Below are 14,046 nucleotides of genomic sequence, written 5' to 3'. Positions count from 1 at the left end.
CCGATTTGACACGGGTCCGGAACTGGAAGCATGCCTTTTCCACAAGCGCCAGCGGAAGCTCGGCGAATACTCGACAAATGGCAGCCATCAAGCAGGCTTTAGTGTTGTGGGAGGTCATGTTGGTGATGTTCTTGACGCATGACCAAACCAAGTAGTCCAGCGGACTCAGGTCAGAGGAGAAGGGGGCTGGTGAGAGAAGGGAACAAAGTTGTAGCACTCCTTCTGAAGCCAAACTTGGATATCTTTGGACTTGTTGACCGCCGCCGAGTTCTGCTGCCATACCCAGGGCCAGACAGCGGCCACATATACCATGGGGATCACCACACTCTTCAGCACATCCAGGTAGACTTTTGTGTTGACTTTTAAGATGTGAGGTGGCATGATATTGCCCCCACTTGAAACCACACAAACGACCATAACCGTGACCGGAAACTTTATTTTCATCATCCTGGAAACGTCCCTATTATTCGTGGCACTTCAATGATGCCTTTTGAGGGTGCTGGCAATGGTCCTGTTGTCATAACTTGAATCGGTAAAAAGCAGGAGTAGTACAGCGGCGCATCTCCGATCTCGCTCATTGAATATTGTGTCATTTTCAGACATGATAGAAGGCTCCTATCGCTCTTGGGATTTGTACACAATTGGCCAACTAGTAGATGGTCTGCAACTAAAAAAGAAAACATTTTTATCAAACGGAAATGGAATGATGCCGTCTTTACTGTGGCAACAATTTTATCGTTTCGTCTTGTAGATGAACTGTCGCATCAAGAAATTACTTTTTTGTTATTTTTTTTTTTTTTTGCATCGGCATTTGAACGCTTCCATCTTTTTCATCTTGATAGTAAAGAGTAACCGCTTATTAAGACCCAAACACCACTCGAGGATACGGGTTAATGGATATCCCGTGGAGGGTGAGACAACACCGTACTGATTAGTAATGATGGTGTTAGTTCGGCAGAATTTGATTATTTCAGATGACGACTCAAGAATTTGTTCACATTGAACTTAAAAATGACCATATCGTAGTCAGCTGGGGAGCAGCCCCGCGGTATTGTGCACAACAGACGGGTAGTTCTTAGAAAGAAAATTTGCTCAAGTTTGTTTAGTTTTAAGCAGAGAGTGTCGGAGGCATTATTAACAGTGATCGTTCCTATTTACTTGCCTCCCCACGAGGACAGAGTTAGTTACAATGGCGGTTATAGTGTGGAGAAAATCCAGCTCCCCAAAAAGGGGCACTCTGGGTAGCAACCAAACAAAAATAATTGTCTCGGTTGTGAAAGATTTCTCATCCACTGACTGAGGATGAACAAGATGAAACGTAGCATCATAACAGATACTACACTTTTATCTTTACAGTGATTGTTACTATGCGAGTTTTTCTTATGAATGTTTTACATGGTGGAGGGGGGGCACATATTGAAGCTCAATCGAGCACCTGGCATGAAAATAACGATAGAGTAGAGGAAGATTAGCAACGTCTCTTCTGTGAGAAAAGAGTAATAAGGAGGGGGGAAGAATATAGCATCGCTTACTAAGATTGTGAAGTCGGTTTTGTACTCTGTCTGGAGCGGAAAGGGTGCTCTGAGAAGCAACTTCCCAGATGTGTCAGCAGTACTCCAATTTAGGACGCAATACAAGTCTTAAAGTAATGGGGGGGGGGTAAACGTACATACACGCATGGAATTGCCATAACCTATTATTATATAAATTATAAATAATTGTAGTAGTAGTAGTAGTAGTAGTAGTAGTAGTAGTAGTAGTCTGATTGGGCAGTGTTAAACAAAATAGTTCTCCTCCCCTTGACGGATGCCTTGCAGTATCATCTTACGATGGTGAGGTGGAAATGAACTTGGTACGGACCATCTTCAAGATGTCCGCTAGTATTGCATGGGTAATGCAAGTAGATCATGATTCTTGACACTGGCCCCAGACCCACGCTGATGATTGCCATAAATTGACACCGACGGCTGACAGCAGGAAGCCCTTTCATTCGGCTCGTGTTTCGCCTATCAGTTACCTTACGCCACATCCCACTCTTTAAGCTTTCAACACGGATTACAATAAACAAAATTATAACGATATGTCCGACCTTGTCGGTTGGTCGGATAAGCTACGAAGTTCTGGCACATTAGGACGAATATTACGCATCGTTTCTATCGCCTCCCACGCAATGACGCACGGTTAAAAGAGACGCCTTACCATTGGAAGGTTTTCTTTGGTCCCGTAACTTGAAACGGCTTACAACAAAAAAATTGTTTGCTTTCTGCATCAACAATAATAATAAATAGTTTTCAATAGAATCTGTTGGATTCTTCTATCTATCTATCTATCTATCTATCTATCTATCTATCTATCTACCTCTTTTATGTAATATATATATATATATATATATATATATATATATATATATATATATATATATATTACCAGTTATTCGTCAATTCGAAAAGGATTGACAGTCTACTCTAGTTGAGAACCTGCCACAGTGCACCAGAAGGAAGCTCATTCGCTGTGCTCGTATATGTCAGCAGTTTGCAAATGGTGGCTCATACTTAACCAAGAGATAGAAACCGACCAACTACTACCGCTTTGTACCAGAGTGGAGCTAGGAGTAATTCCTTATTCTCTAAACTTACCAAATTAAGACTGCAGGATCTGGTGTGGAATTGGGTCACAGGGTTTGGTTCATAGGGTTTGGAAACAAGGTCATTATCTGCCCTTTGGTCTTGTTGGTCTTTAGGGCGCCAAAGATAGTACAGCAATCCATTTTTCCAACCCTCCCAATTTTTCTTGTTGGCATTCATTTGCGATCCGATGACAATAACGGTACAATCAGTTCGATACGAACTAGGCCATTCCAGCGACCTTTCATCTATCAGGTTTGCCTCATTCCTTCTTTGGAATGGAATTAGTTTATTCCTAACTGTCTGAGGCGCTTCGAGAAGTACCGACGGAGATGCTCAGGTTTTTTGGGGTTTTTTTTTTTTTTGAATGCCACTTATTTAGGAGCACTGGCTTGATTCTCCACCACCCCACTTCCTACCTTGTTTCACATCTTCCTGCGGTGGGAAGAAGTAAAATCTGCCTTTCTCGGTCTGTTAGCATAAGCCCTGTTCACTCTCGGATGTTGTCCTCGACTGTTTTCTTTGAGTGCTCCTCCTTTTTTCCTATCCCTGCAAGATACCACAATTACAGGAGCCTATTATGCTTCACTTTTGAGCAAATTAAGGGAAGCTATCAAAATCAAGAGGCGGGGCAAAATCAGCAAAGGTACCCTTCTCCTGCAGGACAACGCTCCGGTCCACAACTCGCCTGTCGCCAGATCAGAAGCACGGGCGTGTGGTTATGAAATCCTCTCTCATTCTCCCTACTCTCCTGACTTTGCACCCTCTGACTTTCACCTCTTCCCAGCCATGAAGTTGGTTTTGAAAGGAAAGCGTTTCCCAGATGATGCAGCCTTGATTTCTGAAGTCACGTCGTGGTTGGAGGATCAACCTGGGTGTTCTACAAAAACGGTCTCCAGAGCTGCATCAAATAATGGGAAAAATACATAACTCTGGGTAGTTCCTCTGTAGAGAAAGACTAATAACTGTGTCAACTTTCGTTGCTCCACTGCTATGGGAAGTGGGTCAGGGGCATTGCTTATTACACGCCCCTCGCATATATATATATATATATATATATATATATATATATATATATATGTGTGTGTGTGTGTGTGAGTGTATGCATGTATGTCTTTTTTCTAAACTTTCTAGGGGAAGCAAATCTCTGATGTAAAAAAAACATAAAGCGGGAGACCAGTACCCGCATTAAGCTGGTCTGCAGTTTAACTTGTTGTTGACTATCTTGCTCTTGCTTGTTGCTGGATCTCAACATTTTAAACCGAGAGAGACTTAGCTGTCGTACAAAGCTAAGACTCTGTAACATATCTGTGTATAGATACTCCCTTAGACAATTGTCTATTAAAATGGTCCTGTGGTGATGGAAATAATTTTGGGGCTCATGGACTTTAAGTGTCTCAGGGAGTGACACTCGTCTGACAAGACGTTGCAATCATCACATCATGTATGTATATATGTATGCATGCATGTATGTATGTGTATATATATATGTATATGTATGTGTATATATATGTGTATATATGTGTATATATATGTATATATATGTGTATATATATGTATATGTATATATATGCACATATATGTATATGTATATATAGGTATATATGTATGTATATATGTGTATATATGTATATATATGTATGTATATATGTATATATATGTATGTATATATATGTATATATGTATATATATGTATATATATGTATATTTATATATATGTATGTATATAAACGTATGTATATATATGTATATATATGTATGTATATATGTATGTGTATATATGTATGTATATATATGCATATATATGTGTATGTATGTATATGTATGTATATGTATATATATGTGTATGTATGTATATGTATGTATATGTATATATATGTATATATGTTTGTATATATATGTATATATATGTATATATGTTTGTATATATATGTATATATATGTATATATATGTATGTGTATATATATGTATATATGTGTATATATATATGTGTATATATTTATATATATGTATATGTCTATATATGTATATATATGTGTATATATATGTATATATATGTGTATATATATATGTGTATATAGTTATATATATGTATATGTCTATATATGTATATATTATATGTATATATATGTGTATATATATGTATATATATGTATATATGTATATGTGTATATATGTATATATATATGTATATGTATATATGTGTATATGTATATATATGCATAGATATATGTATATATGTGTGTGTTGTATATATATATATATATATATATATATATATATATATATATATATATATATATATATAGCTGAATGTGTGGTATTTCTGCCATTAAGTTCATATAGGAAATTAGTATAAAACCGAAACGAAAAAAGGAACTGTTGAAAAGGGTTGGCAAAGATTAATTTCTGGTTGCTACGGTGGAGTAGGCGCGAACACCTGCCGAGAAAGTTTAGTGTCAAGCCCCGGCGCCAGATTAATTAATTGCCAAATGCGTAATAACTGTGTTTTGTTATATCTAAGACATGCAAAAAAAAAAAAGAAGATAAGATATTTGAAATTAAAAAAAAAGAAAAAAGAAGGGCTCCCAAAGGAGGATGATATTTTCTTTCTCTCGACGTTTTTCAAGCGCCTCTCGTCATACATCAGCGTTAACCAAATAGGCGCTGAGTCCTGGCGCACATACTAGTCAGGGATGCATCCTCAATACTCCATCCGACAGAGGGGGCCGCATTGATACCAGCTTCGTACTGAGGTCTTGTTCTGATCATCCTTAAGAGGTCTACTCGTCTAGAGTTTTACTTTGTCTCTTTGAGAAGGAGTGAGGTGATTGCTAATAGCCCGATGCGCCCTTATCAGGGAATAGCGATGAACTGCTCGAGTACTTTTTTGTGTGCTGGAGTACACGCCCTTTGTGCGCTAGATTTATTACTACCCACTTCCAAACTTGTTATCGAAGTGTGTGTAGATGGGGGTCGATAAACGCAGACATAATCGGCATCTGCAGAAACAACGACCAAAAAATGCTATATCTTTCTAGTCTATGCATATAATAAAATAAAGTCGGTCCCTCTCTCCCCCAATTGATTACCGTTTTATTCGGAAAATAGCCGGACACGCCCTAAACACATATTTTATACTCGCCATTTAAAACATATATTAAAGTGTGTTACAATAACTACCAAAACATTTCAGTCTCTTTTAAAGATTATTACATTTATTCCGAAGAAACTGCTTCTCTTTAGTTCCTAGTTGTCTATAATGATTGAAATGTGAATGTTAGTAGAATTTAACGATGGAATCGTCGGATATATAAATAAAATTCATATATCTATCATCGAGTTGTCGGTAGATCTTTTTTCCTGTGTATTTCAATCACGAAAAATATATAGTAAAATATTCTATAATATCAGGACTGAGTTATGTTTTAAAAGACCTGCCCATTTTACTACGTCGAATTAACCATAAGTTTCTACAAACTAGAAAAGACATTCATTTCTTTCTATTAATGTTTTTTTTTTCATTTTTTCTTTCGCTTTGTTGTTTCATCTCATCTCTATTTATAGAATCTCATTTACCCTCTCACCTTTCCTACTTCTCTCTCTCTCTCTCTCTCTCTCTCTTTCTATATATATATATATATATATATATATATAAATATATATATATATATATATATATAAATATATATATATATATATATATAAATATATATATATATATATATATAAATATATATATATATATATATATATATATATAAATATATATATATATGAATATAAATATATATATATATATGAATATATATATATAAATATATGTATATATATATGTATATATATGCATATATATATGTATGTATGTATGTATATATGGGTATGTATGTATATGTATGTATATATGTATGTATATATATGTATGTATATATATATATATATATATATATATATATATATATATATTGTGTTTCTCTTCCAATCTCTCATTTTCTTTTACTGTTTCACTCTCGTTTTTCTCGCTCTTTCTCTCTCTCTCTCTCTTTCTACATGGCTGAGACGCTAATAAAAAGCTAATAACACGACTAGTAATATGATTTAATGCGTAGCTGAGAGATAACGATATACGTACAAAAAGCGACAAATTTGGAATGCTGCCTTCTAATATCTAATAAAGAATCAATTTTTGATTGTAATACCTCGGTTTTCTTTCATCACTGGTTCCCTGTACTTAACGAAGAACAAAAAGTGTATTTCGATTCAATTTCTTTTAACATATATTTCATCCGCCTAGGAACTTTTTTTCCAATATAACCTACGTCGCTCTTTATCCTTATTTCATTGCCTTTACAAAGGCAGAGAGACACAATGGTTTCTTTGTAATGTGATGAAGTCCAACTCCAAAAAAGACACACTGGATTAGTACAAAAATAAAAGTTTCCTTAGTCGAGAAGGATTTCTTCTTCGCTAATTAAGAACAGATTAGATGAAATGTATTATTAGGACATTTTCCTCGTTGATAAATGCTAAGCGCTTCATCAATCTTTTTTATAACAGTACAATAGCTTTGTTGATATAGAGTAAGACTGACATTTTTAAACTAATTTTATTAAGGAAATGCCTTTATGTACATGTCTTTCAATCTCTCCATCCGTGAGGATGAACATATCTGCTCTTTACATATTTCTATTTTCTTTTATTAATCGTTTATATTCTCTATCCCATGTAGAGATTAAAACAATATTTGCTGTGTTTCTGCTACGTTACACAAGTTTACACACAGGTTTGCATGTAAGGACCCAACACCTTGTAGACTCTGTCACAAGGAAACCAAAAAAGGAATAAGAAAAAAGTCAACTCGTTTTTTCAAATTTTAGGAAAAAGGCCTTTGTTCTTCATTCTCCGGCTACGCGTGACTTCTCGTCTCGACTGTGACGTCACTCACGTTTCTAGCGTTAACCTGCTTATTGATGTGTGCACATGTTCTCTTTTTTTATAATTTTTTCCTTGCTGTGACATCACTTTGCATACGGCTCGGTCATTTGCATACAGCTGCCATACTTGTGTCTGCGCTCTGTTACATTTCAACGTTGTGTTATACGCGCAGAAACCCTAGTTACCGTCATTCTTACAAGAACACAAAAGTTCATAATTATTTTGATCCATAATTAGTTAGCTGCTTATGCTTGTACCTTTCAGACTCATTCTCGTGAGCCTTTAAGACTACTCGCAACTTTAATTCAAAGTTTGAAATGTTGAAAATTATATACATACATACATACATACATACATTTAAGCAGACAGGTGAGATTTATAATATGGATTATGAAATCATTTCTTATCATGTCTCGTCGTTTCAATTTTCAAACAAAGAGTTCTCGTCCTTCACGCCGTTCTTACCTCGTATGTCGTCATTTTCCTCTTGCTCGTGCCCCCCCCCCGCAAAATGACCCTTAAACGTCAACTATCTGACCCCGTTTGGTCACCATTTTCATTTTTATGCGCTAATGTTTCTCCTGAGAATTTAAATCATAAAATAAGTGCTAGCGGACGTATCCGTACTATTAACGTTCTCTTCAACTATATATAACTATAAGCGTTACTTTTCCTGCTTTGAAAGAGGTCAAAACCGTTTTCGATTACCTTTTTTTGCCTCCCTACTTCATCTTTCTTACAGAGATGCCGCGAGTATATCTCTGCTCTATCTTTATTTCCATGGCAGGTGGTTGACTGAGCTTCAATCTAGTGTCCCTCTTCAAACATTCGCAACAAACCAACTATCAATAATCTCTTTTATTCTCTATCTGCGCGTAAAAACTAAACAAAAATTCCATAAAACATTCCATCTGTCAGACACAATACCATGGGGTTTCTTCCCAGCTAACTGCAACACTGTGGTTTTCAAATCTAATGTAAAAAAAGTTCTTGTTGAGCCGTCCTCCTTAATAATTAAATCCTACCTAAATTCCATCATTACTGATCATCACAGTGTTGTCTCTCCGACACTCATCAACCCTTATTCTCGAATGGCCTTTTAACCTTGATATCTGGTGAATGCCATCTCCAGTAAAAAAAAAAAAAAAAAAAAAGCATTTATTAGAGACTAGCCTGGGTGCCTGGCGTTACCCGAGTGTTTCGATGTGTGTGTTGAGCAAAAAAAAAAAAAAGTGGTAGTAGGCTGGCAGGCTCGAACCCGTGACGTAAAGGCGGAAAAGAAAGTTACAGAAAATCTGCCGTTTTACCTCTACTCCATGACGCAACCGGAAGTTCGGAACGTTAAAATTAGGCAAAGTCAATCCAACCGATACGATGACTTGCAAAAATGGTTCACAAAAAATCGATCCCTCCTTGTAGAAAACTGCCCAGTTCAGGGTGAAAGAATTAATGATTTTTTGCAAATTTATCAATAATTGTTGTCCGAGACGTTGACTTACAAAATGATGCTGATCTCGTGAAAATCCGTCGCCTCTGTCGAAAGTTTTAGGCAGATATACAAACATACATACATACATACATACATACATACATTTAAACAGACAAGTGAGATGTATATTATAGATTCCAGCGTTAGATTATTAACGCCGCCAAGATAGGAAATACATGTTAAAGGCATAAATATATACATAGACAATTTAATTAACGTGAAAAAAACCCTAATTAACGAATTAATTAATCAGATTTACATTTAGAAAATCGGTGATGGTATGACATCTATTTCTTGGACTCGAGTTTATTTAAGCAAAATCGGTTAAGGTTTTTGCAATTAATACTAATTTACGCCTCTTAACTAATGGCGCCGGAAGGCATCATCGTCTGTTATGTAATTTGGGAGAGGGCAGTAGGGAGTAGGGCTCTTCTCATACAATTTTTTTTCTTCTTCTTACAAAGAGTTTACTACATATCAAGGCCATGAGGCCACTCGAGGATAAATGTTAATATGTGTATTGTAGTCATTGGGACAGTAGCGTAGTAATCATTTGTGGTAGAAATTTGGTATAATTAGATTATTTACGAGGACAGTTCAATAAGAACTTGTTTATATTGGACTTGAAAACAATATTGTAGTAAGCTGGAAAGCAGACCAGCGGAATAAAGTTCCACAGTCGGGTAGTTATAGGAAAGAAGCTTTGTTTATGGAATCCACGTTTAAGTTTAGGCACCGATAGAGAGTGGGGGAAATTATTCATAGTGATTTTAGCTAGACGAGTGTTTTTTATGAAACATTGGCGATACGCACACATACATAATACATACATACATAATACATACATACACACATACATAATACATACATACATATACTTTATTTATATTTTGTAATATCCGAAATTTAATGTAAGATTTTTAATTTTTTTGTAATTTTTACAATTGTTAAGAAATTTTTCAAATTTAAATTTTTTAAAAAATTGTTTAATGTTTACTGTGCCTAAATCTAAACACAAATTCCATGAACAAAGCTTCCTTTCTACAACTACCCGCCCTTAGAACTTTGTCCCACTGGCCTGCTTTCCAGCTGACTACAATATGGTTGTCTTCAAGTCCAATATAAACAAGTTTTTAAGCTGCTTTCTTAAATAATACATTTCTACCCCATTTCTACCACTAGCTATTATACTCGAGTGGCCTTCGGACCTTGATAAGTGGTGACTCCTATATCCAAAAACGGACTCTCAAAACATTATCTGTTTACATATCTATATACACGTTAAAGTGCTACTAGAATGAAACAAAAGATGGTTCTACGAATTCTTCATTTCTAAGTTGAGAAATAAAATCCCTTTCACTAACTGCTGGCTAGTCTGATCTTCCGTCGGACGTGCTGATCATACTGGCGTGCCACAGGGGAACCATAATGGCCGAACGCCAAATTAACCTCCGTCGTGTTTGGAAAGAAATAAAACCCCTGGAGTGCATTTGATCACGACAAGTGGTAAATTTATACAGCCTCGTTTTCGCTTCCTCTCCTTTATGACGCCGTAAATAATGCGCGTCAGTAAAATATGACGCGGGAAAAATAACAATTTGTTTTACTGACGGCCATTGCAAATCGAAAAGGACTTCGGCCAATTTACGATTTACGAGCAGAACTGGATAATGTTACAGTGTGAATTTACCGTCGTTCTATTTCCTGTCAGCGGTGATCCTTTATGTGAAGATGTTTCGATGGCCGCATTTCCCACGTGTGTACTCATGCCGGTTAATAACGTCACCAAAATGACGTCATTAATCGGATTTCTTTGCTGATTCAGCGTATTTCTGAGCAGATAATACATAACTCAATAAGTTCCGGGCCTAACTTAAAAGCAACAACTTTTTAAGTAAAATTCGACTTTATTCATGAACATATTCCACTTTTAGGATGATGCAATGATTTCATTTTTTTTTTTTTTTTTTTTGTAGCGGATACATATTTGCGACATATATAACGGGGACTCATAACAATGATAATGATATTTATATTCTGAGAGAGACATTTACACAACAGTTCTTGTTGACACAGATGAAGGGGAAGTACATTACTTGAGGGGGAAGAGTTATACAAAGCTCATTAAAGATGATGACAAAACACATTTACCTTTTCGGTTGTAAGGAGAACACAAAGACAACCAATTACAAAATATTAAATGATTTCTTTATTCATCTGTGGGCCGATTGATGATGTCAGGAATTCAAACTTGTATGACTACATGGTCTACTCTTCTCTCCCTTCGCCTCTAAGGGGATCAGTTCCGTTAAGTCACTCCTGACTCTCGTCTATAACTGATTCTATCACCGTAACTGTGATTGTGATCTTCTCCTTAACGTCGAACCCTCCATTCAATATATTGAGAATTTCTTTTGTTTATGACGTCAGAGACCTATTGTCAACCAACGTGATTTTATATATGTCTGTCCAAACATACTTTTGGCAAACAAAGAATTCCCAATTTTAATTGTTCAATATTTAACCTATTTTTAATTTTTTTATTTATAAACTCGCATTGTACATTCTTTTAACTGACATCTTTAATATCCAGTTATTTCTAAAAGAATGGATAATAGCTCTTTTTCTGACATAAATAATATTTAGTTATTTCTAAAAGAATTAATAATCGACTGCATTCCTAGGATTTCAATTTATCCATTATCTGTTAACACTTGCGTACAGGGTTCGATTCTATCCTTTTCCTAATATCATTTTCACTTATCTAGTCTGCCTTCTTATTACATGAGAAGGGGACATCCCTTATGTAACAAGGCGAGTAGAAAGTGAACCTTAGGTTTACCTTCGGCAACATCGTAACTCTCGCTTCTCTTATTTTATCCTTCGCTCCTCACATTCCATGAGGTCCTGGATATGACCTTAAACTATATCCAGTGGTCAGGCCCCAGCTTGCGGACTTTGGGGAGTGTGAAGCCACCCTTTAATTGCCATTGCTCCCAGGCCCACTCTGATCCGGAGTGGTAGTACCTGTTAGGGTCCATACTATGGGTTAAATAGAAACCGACTTGAAAACACCAAATATATTCTATTAAAAAATTTTTCTTCAAAATCTTTGGATTCGGAATTAAATAACCTGAAAAGGGTTGATATGCCGTAAAACAAAAACAACCAACCAACCATCACATTCCATGAACTATGTTTTTGACAAGGTGCTGTTTTTTTTTTTAGAATGTGTATGAGGATACTTTTCAACCTTCATGCTCAACAAATGTTTTAATCCACAGACTTGGCATTTGGTATATAGGGTATTCAGATATATGGAAAACTTTTTGATCGGTTTTCATCCGGAAATAAGGGCTGCTTAGGGGTCAAAATTGAAAAATTAATGCATGGGGGCGGGGGTCATCGGATTTTTATGTTTATCAATTATTATTATTATTCACGAATGACATATGACGGATTACTTAGGTTAAGTATAAATAGGTTGGAAACCACCTTTTTAAACGTGGCAAGCTGACCTAATGGTTATCGTACTTGACTCACTGTCTTTAAGATTTGTTTTCGTTCTTTGCTCGAGCATTTTTCTTTTTACTTACAAGATGTGAACTGTTTTAAAGAAATGTATTACTTGTATGCACGTGTCTCAGATTCTTTCGTTTTTTTTGTTTTTGTTATTTTTTGCTTCGTTTTTTTTTGTTATTTTTTACTTCGTTTTTTTTTTAAAGGAATTTAACGTTATGTTTAATACCTATGGTATTTTTGTTTATAATAAATAAGAACCTGTACCAATTAAAATATAATAAGTGATATAATTTTCAGGTTTCCTTTTGATAAATAATGTTATCTTAATATGTTCAATGTTTTCCGTCCGTCATCCAATGCGTCTCTTATAATCAGAGACAGACTTCTATCGTCTAAGTATTGAATCAGTTCTGCAAAAACAGTCGCATTCTTTTCGAGAAATTCGGGGTCGTTAGGATTCTATGTTGGAGATTGTATAACTTTGTGTTGTTTCTGAATCCTTAGATACCCCAGAAATTTTACCTGCCACAATTCGAATTTAGATTCCAAACCGTCAAAGAAAATACGACGGCTGGGCTCATAACCTGTTAAGTGTTAAGACATTATGTTGAACAAAGATGGCGGTGAAGAATCAGTGCAGTTCCGATCCTGAGTGTTAAGTAATTCATAGTAACAAAGATGGCGGCTAAAATTCAGTGCAGTTCCGATCCTGAGTGTTAAGTAATTCCTAGTAACAAATCAAATGCAGGTTCGTGTCGAAGACGACGGCAAACTGATTGAATCCAAAATTGGACAATTTTTATAGTAACTTTGGAAGCTTCTGATTGGTTGATTATTATAACTTGTGGTTATAAAAATGATCGTCGAAATCATTGGTGTCATACCCGCATTACTCGTGATGGGGAAGGTCTCCTAGTGGCTTCGGCTGCAGGGAGACAGGGTAGAAGTGCTCGTCAAGAATCCGTTCTTTACACTCAGCCCGACAGGTGAGGGGCCAAGATTCGATCCAGCACCTGTCGGACTGAGGTACACAGCTTGGGTACTACCTAGGAGGTTCACCTTCCCAGACCTTGCCACCGGGCTTTCTGGTGGGGCAAGTTAATTGCCTGTCGCCTGAGGCGCCCCTACCGGGGGATGCCGACGGGGGGTGCCCAGGCAATTTTTGATGAGGCAAGAGTGCCCCTCCTTCAGGGGAGCTTGCCTATATCCACCTTCCGGCCTTGTGCCACAGTTTGGTGTGGTGGACACCAAATAAATAAATAACCCCATTACTCGTGATGGGGGATGTCTCCTAGCAGCTTCGGCTGCAGAGAGACTGGGTAGAGTACTCGTCAAGGATTCGTTCTTGACATTCAGTCTGACAGGTGCAAGACCGACAACCGGACCTGTACCTGTCGGATGGAGGTTCACCCTCCCAGGCCTTGCCACCCGGCTTTCGGGTGGGGCAAGTTTATTGCTTGTCGCTTGGGGCGTCC

General features: G+C 36.6%; 1 protein-coding gene across 3 annotated transcripts in view; it reads left to right on the top strand.

Moving 5' to 3' along the window:
- LOC145242163 (slit homolog 2 protein-like) overlaps positions 1 to 14,046 on the top strand; it is a 594,752-nt gene that overhangs the window by 83,390 nt on the left and 497,316 nt on the right. The gene's annotated exons all lie outside the window — the stretch shown is intronic.

Source organism: Euprymna scolopes, chromosome 21, assembly GCF_053919585.1.
Source record: "Euprymna scolopes isolate OS-2025 chromosome 21, ASM5391958v1, whole genome shotgun sequence".
Classification (NCBI taxonomy): domain Eukaryota; kingdom Metazoa; phylum Mollusca; class Cephalopoda; order Sepiida; family Sepiolidae; genus Euprymna; species Euprymna scolopes.
The sequence above is the reverse complement of the archived record's forward strand: the minus strand, read 5'-3'. Positions and strand labels throughout refer to the sequence as shown.